Genomic DNA, 14,757 nt, shown 5'->3' with positions numbered 1-14,757 from the left:
TAATTCACTAATAGCACCAATATATTTAATTTGATTTCAATTTTTTTTCTACCTAATGTGGATTTTCAACATAAAATGCCCTTACCCAAGGTAAGCCAATGAAGAGGCTTAAAGTTAATTCTAGCAAGCAAATTTTATTGAAAAAAAAAATGTCTATATTATGAGAAAGAAGATTGAAGCTGGAGGAATCAAGCTTCCCGACTTCAGGTTATTCTACAAAGCTACAGTCATCAAGACACTGTGGTATTGGCTCAAAAAAGAAATATAGACCAATGGAACAAGATAGAAAGCCCAGAAATAAACCCAAGCACCTATGGGTACCTTATTTTTGACAAAGGAGGCAAGAATACACAATGGGGCAAAGACAGCCTCTTCAATAAATGGTGCTGGAAAAACTAGACAGCTACATGTAAAACAATGAAATTAGAACAACTCCTAACACCATACACAAAAATAAACTCAAAATGGATTACATACCTAAATTTAAGACAAGAAACTATAAAACCCTTAGAGGAAAACATAGGCAGAACACTCAATGACATAAATCAAAGCAAGATCCTCTGTGACCCACCTCTTAGAGTAACAGAAATAAAAACAAAAGTAAACAAGTGGGATTAAACTTAAAAGCTTTTGCACAGCAAAGGAAACTATAAGCAAAGTGAAAAGGAAACCCTCAGAATGGGAGAAAATAACAGCAAATGAAACAACTGACAAAAGATTAATTTCAAAAATATACAAGCAGCTCATACAACTCAATATCAGAAAAACAAACAACCCAATCAAAAAGTGGGAAAAAGACATAAACAAACATTTCTCCAAAGAAGACTTTCAGATGGCTAACAAACATATGAAAAGATGCTCAACATCACTCATTATTAAAAAAAAATGCAAATCAAAACTACAATGAGATATCACCTCACACTGGTCAGAAGGGCCCTCATCAAAAAGTCTACAAACAATAAATACTGGAGAGGGTGTAGAGAAAAGGGAATGCTCTTGCACTGTTGGTGGGAATGTAAATTGATACAGTCACTATGGAAGATGGTATGGAGATTCCTTAAAAATCCAGGAATAAAACCACCATATGACCCAGCAATTCCACTCCTTGACATATACCCTGAGGAAACCAAAATTGAAAGAGACACGGGTTTCCCATTGCTCACTGCAGCACTATTTACAATAGCCAGAACATGGAAGCAATCTAGATGTCCATCGATAGATGAATGGATAAATAAGTTGTGGTATATATACACAATATAATACTACTCAGCCATTAAAAAGGAACATATTTGAGTCCGTTCTAATGAGTTGGATGAACCTAGAACCTATTATGCAGAGTGAAGTGAGTCAGAAAGAGAAAGATAAATACTATATTCTAACACATATATACAGAATCTAGGAAAATGGCACTGAAGAATTTATTTACAAGGCAGCAGTGGAGAAACAGACATAGAGAATAGACTTATGGAAATGGGGCAAGGGGAGCAGAGGGTGAGATGTATGGAAAAAGTAACATGGAAACTTACATTACAATATTAAAAAAGTCTATATTATGTTCCTACTGCTATTATAAAATACTCCAACTTTAGTTGCTTAAAGTAAACAAATACATAATCTTACAATTCTAGATATCAGAAGCTTGAAATGAGTCTTATTGGGCTAATATTAAATGTTTGGGGAGATGGTTCAAGATGGTAGCACAGGTAGATTCTAAACTCACCACGACCCACGAACACACCAAATCGACAGCTGTATGTGGATCAATTTCTTCTGAAAAAGACCCAAAACCTAGGTGAATATTTCCTCCATAGCAAAGACTTATAAGGTCACATAAAAATGGCAGGAGAAGCAGAGATGCGGTCTCTACAAATACCCAACTCCTGGTGTTGGTAACCCACCAGTGGGCAGGATCTCGCATTTGCACTAAGGAAAATGGGTTTGTACCTTCCATCATGTACACGAGCCCTTGGGATCTACACCAGAGAGATAAGTCGCCAAAGTGCAAGGATCTAAACACCAATGGAGCTGCTGTGCAGGTGACCCCAAAGTCGGTAGGGAAGGGAAAGTCTGCTCTGAAAGAGCTTCTGCACATTCACTGATCCCAGGACCCAGCACAAAAGCAGCAGTTTGAAAAGCACCTGCTGCATGCATGCTAAGTGGCTTCAGTCACATCCAACTCTTTGCTACCCTATGGACTGTAGCCCGCCAGACTCCTCTGTCCATGGAATTCTCCAGGCAATGATACTGGAATGGGTTGCCATGCCCTCCTCCAAGGGATCTTCCTGAACTGGGGATTGAATCTCTTATGTCTCCTGCACTGGCAGGTGGATTCTTTACTAGCACCACCTGAAAAGCACCCAGAAGGTGTATAAAGGAGATTAATTAGTTAATTAAGGCATCTGCTGGAGGTGCAGGGGCTTGAAATGTTCTCTGGGAACAGAGGCACTGGCACACATCATGTGTGCACTCTCAATCCACCATGCTAGCTCATCACTGGCAGGTGCCGCTACTGCACTCCCTCTACCTTGGTAGCTAGTGCCCATGGAATGCCCTATCTTCATGTTTTTCCTTCACCTTGTGAAGCCAGCAGGTTTTCCTGGAATTTGCACTTTCTTTGCCACACTAAAACCAGAGAGCTTGTCCCAACACTCTCCCATGCCCATTCCATGGTCAGTGGGTTTGCCCCACCCATGTGTCTCCCACAGCCACACTGCCTTTGGAGGGCTCATTCGCCCATGGATACCCACATACCTGCTGCCACAAGTGGGCTTAACCTGGCTTCAGGCACTCCTGCAGCCCTGCTAAAGCCAGAAGTCTTGCCCTGCACCATCATCTTCCTAGGCCCTGATATAGGTAAGGCTTCCCCTGGTCCAGGCTCCTTTGAGAGCCTCACTGAAACCAGAGAGTTGGCTGCACTCATGTGCTCATCCATGACCCTGCTTCAGGTGAACTTGCCCTATGCTCCTGCCCCTCCACCTACAGCTGGTGAGTTTCTGCCAGACCTAGTCACCCCTATAGTCCAACTGCACACTGCTGGCACACACACACTACACACAGGAGATGCCATTTGAACACCTGGCATTATCCACAGGTGGCCTGTGTTTAGGGGTCCTAAATCCTCACTCAATCATGTCCTACTCTTTGCCACCCCATGGACGGTAGCCTGCCAGGCTCCTCTGTCCATGGGATTCTCCAGGCAAGAATACTGGAGTGGGTAGCCATTCCCGTCTCCAGGGGATCCTCCTGACCCAGGGATCGAATCCAGGTCTCCTGCATCAGCAGAAAGATTCTTTACCTTCTGAGCCATCAGAGAAGCTCAATAACAACTAAATTTTATCTTAAATTAACTGTTTAGCAGCCCTGGTAAATCTGAAATATGAATCTTCCCTTGTGACAAAAAATATCATATTTAAAGTTAACTGGGATTGAGATGTGGAAATAATTTGGAGGTCCTTATTCTGCCTACTACAAAATCTTTTTCAAAGGCATATCATTTTGTGTCATTCAAGAACCCTTATATAAAAGAAACCAACAGAATTTACCACAGCCTCTGGAATGAGTGAATAAGTTATTCCTTCAAAATTACATGCGAAGTCAGTTTTTGGTGCAGAAGAACTAAAACTGTCTACAACTGACTGTATCACAGGCTTACAGTCTTTCTACTCAAAGAGTGATCCACAGACCAGGACCACCAGCGTCAAACTCATCCAGGAGCTTGCTAGATATTCAGAGTCTCTGGGCACACCAGGACCTGCTGAATCAGATTCTGCATTTATAGTAGGATTGTTGTTGACTCCCAGATAAATTGAAGTTAAAGAAACGAGTTGCCAGTCCAGGTTCGATGCACGATACTGGATGCTTGGGGCTGGTGCACTGGGATGACCCAGAGGGATGGAATGGGGAGGGAGGAGGGTTCAGGATGGGGAACACATGTATACCTGTGGCGGAATCATTTTGATATTTGGCAAAGCTAATACAATTATGTAAAGTTTAAAAATAAAATAAAATTTAAAAAAAAAGAGCTTTCTGGAGTAAATTTTTCAACCTTTTACTGTTGACATTTGGGGCAGGATGATGCTATTCTAGGGGTTCTTTCCCATGGATTTTAGATATTTAGCAGCATCATTTCAGACATCATCATACATCCTAGGGGGACAGTCCTTTCTGGTTGAGAACCACTAGCCTAGAGTTTGAAAGATAGAAGCATCCTGACATGTTTATAGTCAAGGCATATCACATACTCAGATATTAACTTTGGCCAGATCACTAAACCCCTCCAAGCCTCCTTTCTGCAGTTGATAATGGAATTCTTAATGTACTTCCTCATAGATAAAACATTTATAAATATTAAACATATATAAAACATTTATAAATATTAAATCAAAAAATCTGTAAAGCTAAGGCTTTAGTAAAAAAAGAGAAAAAAAGATCTAAATATATTTCAGATCACTACCAAGTATTTTATGAAACTGAAAATGTTAGTCATTCAGTCATGTCCAACTTTATGTGACTCCATGGACTGTAGCCCACCAAGTTCTCCTCCCCACGGAATTTTTCAGGCAAGAATACTGGACTGGGTTGTCATTCCCTTCTCCAAGGGATCTTCCCAACCCAGAGATCGAACCAGGGTCTCCCATATTGCAGGTGGATTTTTTACCATCTGAGCCACCAAATATTTTATAATGTAGAACTAAATGATAGCTCAAAACTAGAGATGTAAGTATGAAATTCCTAACTGATACAGCAAAAGTGTTACGAAGACAATATATGCAGAGCCCATGTTTTATTATCAAAATAATTCAATATCTCCCCTCTACACACACACACACACACAACCCTTGCTGAAAGCGTGGAAATTTTCTGGAGATTCAGGAGGTAAGTCCCTACCACAAGACAATGCTTTGAAGATACAAGAGACCTAATCCAGATGGATTCTTCAGTCTTACACGTGGAGAAAACTTGAGACAAGGAACTGGGAGATTTAGAAATCTCAAAAGGAGGCAATTTCATGGAGAAGGAGTGAAAAAAGGAAAACAAAATTGGATTCTCATGACTTCTACCATGGTCTCTTGTGAATAGAGGATCATTAAGAAAAATTTCCTTCCTTCCAGAACGGTTTTCCACAAGGGAAATATGTGTTTAAAGGTTGAAATACCTAGAGAGAAATGAGCAGATATAGGGCATAATAAATATCTCCACTCTATAGACTCTCAGTGTTTATAAACTTGGACCGGAAGGGACCTTTCTTTTCCTTTGTTTATTTGGAGTCCTAATTCTGGCTACGGGGCTGTAGCTTCACTCCTTCCTACTGTCTTGTCTGGGGAGAGAAACTTGGTCTCCATCATCTACCATCCAGGGAAAAATTCAGACTCCCTGTTGGAGAATGACCTCTCAGAGTTAACATCCAGGTGAGTCCAACAGCCCAGGTTACATTGCATGAGAAGGTCAGAGACAAAGGAAGCCAATTCAACTCAGCCCAGAGAAAAGCAAAAAGCTGTGTCTCTTTGCTTGATTAATTAATTAATGTATCTAGTTTGGTTGTTACATAATATTTCACAATGTGACTGTGATACTTATACTTCTGATGTCTTTCATATTCTTTACAATTAAATTGCTACTATGCCAATGCTAGAAAAAATATGTTGAGATTGTTAAATTCAAATCATGGTTCCTTATAGGACATCCCTCCACCCCGCTCAGGGGACACACTGAGCACTGTCCAGGGACATTTTTGTCATGCTGGAGAGAGGTGGGTGGACACCATGGATACTGTAAACATCCTTAAATGCACAGGACAGAGCACATAAAAGAGAATGATCTGGCCTAGAAAATTCACAGTGCTGAGACTGAGAATCCCTGGGATAAGAATATCTGTATTTGTAATATTTATTGCTGTCTTCAGGTTGTTTTTCAATCTTGTAATCCTTTGTGTTTCTGCCAGCAAAACTAGAGTACTGCTTTTGCCACCAGTTGAAAAGTTCCAACCTCAATCACCATGACAGTTCTTTTTACCAGGTTGATGAGTGTAAGACATTTCTTGTTTTCTTAAACTACTGCACAGTTTCAGCAAAATTTACATATATTGAATATCATTATTGTTTGCTTATTATTACTGTGTGCCCATATATTACTTGCCCATTTTTCTATTACTTTCAGCATTCCAAATGATCTCTACTGATAATTCTTGCTCAGTGGAATTTTGGATGGAATATACCTCATCATTTTTTTTTTTTTTTGATGATGCCTGAGATAGGAGACCAATTTCATATTCTTCCAGATAGACAGATATTTACTCCAGGTTTTATTTAACAACCCAACTTTTTTCTACTAAATTGAAATATAATCTGACCATATGGTAAATGTCCATATACAATGAGGTCTAAAAACAAAAATTAAATACTGTTCCTCAGCTTTTCAAGAAGTATATTTTAATAATTTTCATTCTTAGATCTTTGCCATTTTACTCTTTAATGAGAGAATCATGTTGATGAGATTAAAATTTTACTCCTCAAGGTATTATTTCAGAAATCAATCATAATTTTTTTGGTGTGGTTTTATTTTTTTTCATTTTTTTTAATTTTAATTGGAGGCTAATTACAATATTGTATTATGTACTTAAATATAATTATTTTAATCCCCTAGACTTGATTTTATTTTCCTTATTTTTTTATTTTATTTATGAATTTTATTTTCTATACTTTTTTCTATACAAATGCACACATTTTGAATCAACGAAAATGAAGAAACTATGGGGTCTCTTTTCTGGATTGTAAACCATAATGGAAAGGCCTAATACAATAAAATAAATGTATGAATCATAAATAAATCATTTAAATATATGAATTTTCACAGCCTGGAGGACTTCATGGAATATAACTTGGTAGGACTTTATGGAATATGACCTGGGAGGACTTTGCATGCTAAACAAGGAGGGTGGTGGCAATTGCCTTTTATAGGAACCATAGTTTAAATTTAACAATCTCAACATATTTTTTTCTATCATTGACCTAGTAGCAATTTAATGATAAAGAATATGAAAGACAGTCAAAATTGTAAGTAGCACAGTCACATTGTAAAATATTATGTAGCAACCAAAATAGATACATTAATTAATTACTCAAGCAAAGAAACATATGTCTAGAGAATATCCATTGGATGTGCCAAAAAAGAGATCAAAAACCAAAGCTCAATAATAGCAGAAAATAATATGACAAAGAAAAATGAGATAAGGACCAGCACACCCACTATTGCACTATATTAAACATTTGTGGTCAAATGAGCATGGATATGTACAGGAATAACAGATCAGGAGGATAAGGTAGATATCACTGTGAGGCAAGTGGAGCAATAAAGGTTCAGTCAGTGTGTGGTCCCTAGAGTCTGAGGTCACTTCAGAATCCACACTGCTGCTTATTCTCTCTGCAACCTTACTCTTCTATTGGGCTCCTCATTCATGTTGTTTACCTCACATTACCAAGATTTCCCTTTTTAAACTAGTCTTGCCTTTACTGAGGTAGATTCTTGAGATTTGGACTATATATAACATCTATGCCTTTATTTTATGGCCCACCATGCTTGCACATAGAAACAAAGAAATACAAACATATGCACACTCTTGCATGACTGAACAAAGAGAACTATGCAACAACTTTGCATGTTACCCTTACTATGTATTTGTGATGGTCTCTGAGTTTTTCTTTTGTAACTTATTGGTACTACTCTATTTAATTCTTAATATCATAGTCTGAAACCCTAATAGGTCTCAATCTCAGAATATGGACATTTCTCTGACATATCCTCCTTACCTGCATTAGTACAATTGACCCTCTATATCTGCAGCTTCCACATCTGTTGGTTTGCCCATTTGCAAATCAAAGCTATCCAGAAAATTTCATCAAGTTCCGGAAAGGAAAATTTGAATATGCTATGCACCAGCAACTATTTACAGGACATTTCTCTGTTATTAAGTATTATAAGCAATCTAGAGATGATTTAAAATACAGTACACTCACCCGTGGTGGATTCATGTTGATGTGTGGCAGAACCAATACAATATTGTAAAGTAAAAAAAAATAAAAAAATACCATTCTCCCAAATCATGCCACCCTCTCCCTCTTCCACAGAGTCCAAAAGACTGTTTTATACATCTGTGTCTCTTTTGCTGTCTCGCATACAGGGTTATCGTGATGAATGGCAAAACCAATATAATATTGTGAAGTAATTAACCTCCAATTAAAATAAATAAATTTATATTTTTTAAAAAATAAATTTTAAAAAATAAAATAAAATACAGTACACCGAGGACATATGTAGGCTATGTGCAAGACTATACTACACCATTTTATATGAGACTTGCTCATCCTCAGATTTTGGTATATGCAGGAAGCCAATGCTCCATGGATACAGAGGGACATACTTCTGTGCTTTCTTTCATCATTGTCAATTTTTCTGAAAATAATTTCTCTCACTCTTTCTTGCAATATATGTATTTATTCAGTTACCTTTCCAATCTGATATGGAAGAATGGTGAGTAAGTATAGCATTCTTATGTGCCTCTGGGCACTCACAGTCTGGTGATGGATAAAAAACATGGACATATATAAAATTTTCGAAATGATAACCCTTCTATCAAAATTAAGTGCACAAAGTGTCTTTTTCTGTGAAAATATTAAGAGGAAAATAAAGCTTCATAAAATAGATATAAGTCTTGGCAGTCATAAAGTGTAGATGAAGATTTGGATATGAAAAGGAGGTGAAAATTTCCAAATAGACCTGTGGTGAGACTCCAAGAAGAGAGAAACAGGTGTGTAAAGCACTAAGCATCAAGGCTGCAGGGTCAGGTGAAGCAGTCAGTCAGGTTCAGTGTCCGCGAGATCCATGTGGATGAGGGCAGGACAGTGTGAAGGTGAAGCTGGTCGACAGGTATCAGAGACTCAGGCTTCATGTTTGAGGCGAAGGGACTTTGTCTTCATTCTCCATTGAAATGTCACAAAGGGGAGAGGAAGTTTGATGGTCAACTTTGCAATATAGAAAATTTATCTGGATCAAAGTGAATATAGGGCTAGAGGGGTGCCAGTCAGTGACAGATGGAAGAGACAACAATGAATAGAAAAAGAAAAAAAAAAAAAACTGTGAAATTGAGGACCAAGAACTGAAGAAACAGAGACATTGGAGGAGTAGGAAAAATCCGCCTCATTTTAGCCTAAGTGTTAACCATTCCTTTACCAACAGGAAATATTAATCTGTCAACTACCTTAGGATGATTGATACTGTTCTCCCCACTATTTGAATGATGATATTAACATTTTTAAAGGTTAGGTTGGCTCTCCAGGTTTAAAACACTAAGGTGTGGTAGATTTGAAATTCAAGTCCAGATTTCCTAATTCAAAAGTTTTGCATTTTATATCATTAAGAAAAGTCTGCTCTTATGATCCTTTGTATTTCAGCAGTATCAGTTGTAGTTTCTCCTTTTTCATTTTTAATATTATTTTTTTGAGTCCTTTCCCTTTTTTCTTGAGGAGTCTGGTAAAAGGTTTTTTATTTATTTTATTAGGTATTTTACTATCAATTTTATTATCGTCTCAAACTTTTCGTTTTATTGATCTTTGCTATTGCTTGCATCAATTCTATTTTGTATTTTCTGCTCTGATCCTTATGGTTTCATTCCTTCTACCTAAGGATTTTGTTTGTTCTTCATTCTTTAGTTGCTTTAGGTGTAAGTTTAGATTGTTTATTTAAAACTTTTCTTGTTTCTTGAGGTGTGATTGAATTACTATAAACTTCCCTCTTAGAACTGCTTTTGCTGCATCTTATAGGTTTTGGGTCTTTGTGTTTTTGTTGTCATTTGAATCTATGTATTTTTTTTTATTTCCTCTTCGATTTCTTCAGTGATCTCTAGGTTATTCAGTAGCATGTTGTTTAGGTGCCATGCATTTTTCTTACAGTTATTTTTTCCTCTGATTGATATCTGATCTCATAGAGTTGTGGTCAGAAAAAGTGCTTGATATAATTTTAATTTTCTTAAATTTTCGAGGCTTGATAGATGTCATCTATCTTGGAGAATATTTCATGTGCACTTGAGAAGAAAGTGTATTCTGCTGCTTTGGAGGGGAAATCTCTAAATTTGTAATTTGTTCCCTATAACTGCTCACAGTAGTCTTTCATGATCCTTTGTATTTCTCTGGTATCAGTTGTAACAACACTGCTTTCATTTCTGATTTGTATTTATAAGTGTGCTGGCCATTCTGCTGCTGGCATACACTTCCACACACAACCTTGTGCATCTGTCCTATTCTTACTTGAAGTCACTGTTCAAATGTCAACTTGTTTGCCAGTCTTGCCACAACACTCATGAAAAATAGAATGCACTATTCCCTCTCACGTTCATATTTGTTTTCCATTTTGTCATATCATTCATCCCCATTTGAAGTTGTATAGAATTTTATTATTTCCTTATATACTTTTTCTCTATCAATGAATTGCAAGGATTTGTGTGCTTCACCATCCATTATTTATAGTCTAGTTAGTGCCTAAAATGTGGCCAGACTTGGCTGTACATTCCTTACATTCATGAAGAATTTCTCATTAAAAGTTTAAAATTCTTGTCCTGTTAGAGAAAAAGCTGATTGGGACAGAAATTCCATATCATAAGTGACACAGAATATCCCAAACCAGGACTGTGTCACAACCTAGAGTTGTGGGATGGGGAGGGAGGTGGGAGAGAGGTTCAAGAGGGAGAGGATGTAGGTATACCATGGTGATGTTTGGCAGAAATCAACACAATATTGTAAAGCAATTATCATTCAATCAAACATAAATAAATTTAATTATAAAAAACAAAGCCAGATCCATACAATGAATATCAAAATTAATGTATTGACTGAAAAGTATATACAGTAGCATTTAGAATATGTGACTAATGTAAGTTCATGTGAATATTAATCATATTATTTGCTTCTCTCCTCAGAGTCACAGCCAGCATATGGAATCAATAAATAAAACAAGAATTTCAGAATTTTTACTTCTGGGATTTTCAGAGGAACCAGAAATACAGCCCCTCATATTTGGACTTTTTCTCTCCATGTACCTGATCACTGTGTTTGGAAACCTGCTCATCATCCTGGCTGTCAGCTCAGACCCCCACCTCCACACCCCCATGTACTTCTTCCTCTCCAACCTGTCCTTTGTAGACATATGCTTCACCTGCACCACCATCCCAAAGATGCTGTGGAACATCCAGGCACAGAACAAAGCCATAAACTATGAAGGCTGCATTATCCAGATGTATTTTTTCATACTCTTTGTGTGTTTGGATGACTTCCTCCTGACTGTGATGGCCTATGACCGCTTTGTGGCCATCTGCCATCCCCTGCACTACACGGTCATCATGCACTCCCAGCCCTGTGGGCTGCTCATGCTGGTGTCCTGGGTGATGAGTGCTCTGAATTCCTTGATACAAAGTTTAAAGGTATTGCAGCTGTCCTTCTGTACAGACTTGGATATTCCCCACTTTTTCTGTGAAATTAATCAGATGGTCTGACTTGCCTGTTCTGACACATTTTTAATGACATGTTGTTTTATTTTGCAGCTGGGATGTTTGGTTTTTTAACCCTCACTGGAATTCTTTACTCATATTCTAAGATAGTTTCCTCCATAAGAGGAATCTCATCAGCTCAAGGGAAGTATAAAGCATTTTCCACCTGTGCATCTCATCTTTCAATGGTCTGCTTATTTTATTGTACAAGCCTAGGAGTGTACCTTAGCTCTGCTGCTACCCAAAGCTCACACGCAAGTGCAACAGCCTCAGTGATGTACATTGTGGTCACACCCATGCTGAACCCCTTCATCTATAGTCTGAGGAACAAAGATATAAAGAGAGCTCTGGAAAGAATCATTGAAATGGCAGCTACAAAAGGTCCAACTGTTTTGGGGCTGAAGTAGTACTGTGATTTCAGAACTGAAATAAAGGGAGCCAGAAATTGATATTTTTTATCAGATTGTAGAAGGAGAACTTCCTCCTTTTCTCTGTTTCCTGGAATTTCCATTTGCATGAATTCAACTCCTCTATACAATTTATGTAACTCACTTTATTGAGCTTTATTGTGAATAATACCTTTAATTTTGATAGGGATTGCAATGGATCTGTAGAATGCTTCAGGTAGTATGAATATTTTAATAATATTAAGTCTTCTAAATTGTGGACAGTTGACAATATTTTCATTTATTTGTCTTCTTCAATTTCTCTCATCAGTCTCTAACAGTTTTTAGTGTATATGTCTTTCAACTCCTTGACCAAATGTATTCCTAAATATTTCTTTCTTTCTTTCTTTCTTTTTTTTTTTTTAACATGTGTTCCCCATCCTGAACCCTCCTCCCTCCTCCCTCCCCATTCCATCCCTCTGGGTCGTCCCAGTGCACCAGCCCCAAGCATCCAGTATCGTGCATCGAACCTGGACTGGCAACTCGTTTCATACATGATATTTTACATGTTTCAATGCCATTCTCCCAAATCTTCCCACCCTCTCCCTCTCTCACAGAGTCCATAGGACTGTTCTATACATCAGTGTCTCTTTTGCTGTCTCGTACACTGGGTTATTGTTACCATCTTTCTAAATTCCATATATATGCGTTAGTATACTGTATTGGTGTTTTTCTTTCTGGCTTACTTCACTCTGTATAATAGGCTCCAGTTTCATCCACCTCATTAGAACTGATTCAAATGTATTCTTTTTAATGGCTGAATAATACTCCATTGTGTATATGTACCACAGCTTTCTTATCCATTCATCTGCTGATGGACATCTAGGTTGCTTCCATGTCCTGGCTATTATAAACAGTGCTGCGATGAACATTGGGGTACACGTGTCTCTTTCCCTTCTGGTTTCCTCAGTGTGTATGCCCAGCAGTGGGATTGCTGGATCATAAGGCGGTTCTATTTCCAGTTTTTTAAGGAATCTCCACACTGTTCTCCATAGTGGCTGTACTAGTTTGCATTCCCACCAACAGTGTAAGAGGGTTCCCTTTTCTCCACACCCTCTCCAGCATTTATTACTTGTAGACTTTTGGATCGCAGCCATTCTGACTGGTGTGAAATGGTACCTCATAGTGGTTTTGATTTGCATTTCTCTGATAATGAGTGATGTTGAGCATCTTTTCATGTGTTTGTTAGCCATCTGTATGTCTTCTTTGGAGACATGTCTATTTAGTTCTTTGGCCCATTTTTTGATTGGGTCATTTATTTTTCTGGAGTTGAGCTGTAGGAGTTGCTTGTATATTCTCGAGATTAGTTGTTTGTCAGTTGCTTCATTTGCTATTATCTTCTCCCATTCTGAAGGCTGTCTTTTCACCTTGCTAATAGTTTCCTTTGATGTGCAGAAGCTTTTAAGGTTAATTAGGTCCCATTTGTTTATTTTTGCTTTTATTTCCAATATTCTGGGAGGTGGGTCATAGAGGATCCTGCTGTGATGTATGTCAGAGAGTGTTTTGCCTATGTTCTCCTCTAGGAGTTTTACAGTTTCTGGTCTCACGTTTAGATCTTTAATCCATTTTGAGTTTATTTTTGTGTATGGTGTTAGAAAGTGCTCTAGTTTCATTCTTTTACAAGTGGTTGACCAGAGTTCCCAGCACCACTTGTTAAAGAGATTGTCTTTAATCCATTATATATTCTTGCCTCCTTTGTCAAAGATAAGGTGTCCATATGTGCGTGGATTTATCTCTGGGCTTTCTATTTTGTTCCATTGATCTATATTTCTGTCTTTGTGCCAGTACCATACTGTCTTGATAACTGTGGCTTTGTAGTAGAGCCTGAAGTCAGGTAGGTTGATTCCTCCAGTTCCATTCTTCTTTCTCAAGATCGCTTTGGCTATTCGAGGTTTTTTGTTTTTCCATACAAATTGTGAAATTATTTGTTCTAGCTCTGTGAAGAATGCTGTTGGTAGCTTGATAGGGATTGCATTGAATCTATAATTGCTTTGGGTAGTATACTCATTTTCACTGTATTGATTCTTCCAATCCATGAACATGGTATATTTCTCCATCTATTAGTGTCCTCTTTGATTTCTTTCACCAGTGTTTTATAGTTTTCTTTTTTTTTTAATTTTTATTTTATTTTTAAACTTTACATAACTGTATTAGTTTTCTATATATAGGTCTTTAGTTTCTTTAGGTAGATATATTCCTAAGTATTTTATTCTTTCTGTTGCAATGGTGAATGGAATTGTTTCCTTAATTTCTCTTTCTGTTTTCTCATTATTAGTGTATAGGAATGCAAGGGATTTCTGTGTGTTGATTTTATATCCTGCAACTTTACTATAGTCATTGATTAGTTCTAGTAATTTTCTGGTGGAGTCTTTAGGGTTTTCTATGTAGAGGATCATGTCATCTGCAAACAGTGAGAGCTTTACTTCTTCTTTTCCAATTTGGATTCCTTTTATTTCTTTTTCTGCTCTGATTGCTGTGGCCAAAACTTCCAAAACTATGTTGAATAGTAATGGTGAAAGTGGGCACCCTTGTCTTGTTCCTGACTTTAGAGGAAATGCTTTCAATTTTTCACCATTGAGGATAATGTTTGCTGTGGGTTTGTCATATATAGCTTTGATTATGTTGAGGTATGTTCCTTCTATTCCTGCTTTCTGGAGAGTTTTGATCATAAATGGATGTTGAATTTTGTCAAAGGCTTTCTCTGCATCTATTGAGATAATCATATGGTTTTTATTTTTCAATTTGTTAATGTGGTGTATTACATTTTTTAGTGTATAT

General features: G+C 37.5%; 1 pseudogene; it reads left to right on the top strand.

Annotated features, from left to right (window-relative positions):
- Nucleotides 1–9,746: 9,746 nt before the first annotated feature.
- On the top strand, nt 9,747–11,940 carry LOC102406171 (annotated as a pseudogene).
- Nucleotides 11,941–14,757: the final 2,817 nt, after the last annotated feature.

This window comes from Bubalus bubalis, chromosome 9 (genome assembly GCF_019923935.1).
Source record: "Bubalus bubalis isolate 160015118507 breed Murrah chromosome 9, NDDB_SH_1, whole genome shotgun sequence".
In the NCBI taxonomy this organism is placed as follows: domain Eukaryota; kingdom Metazoa; phylum Chordata; class Mammalia; order Artiodactyla; family Bovidae; genus Bubalus; species Bubalus bubalis.
Note: the sequence above shows the minus strand (reverse complement) of the source record. Positions and strands in the feature narration are given on the sequence as shown.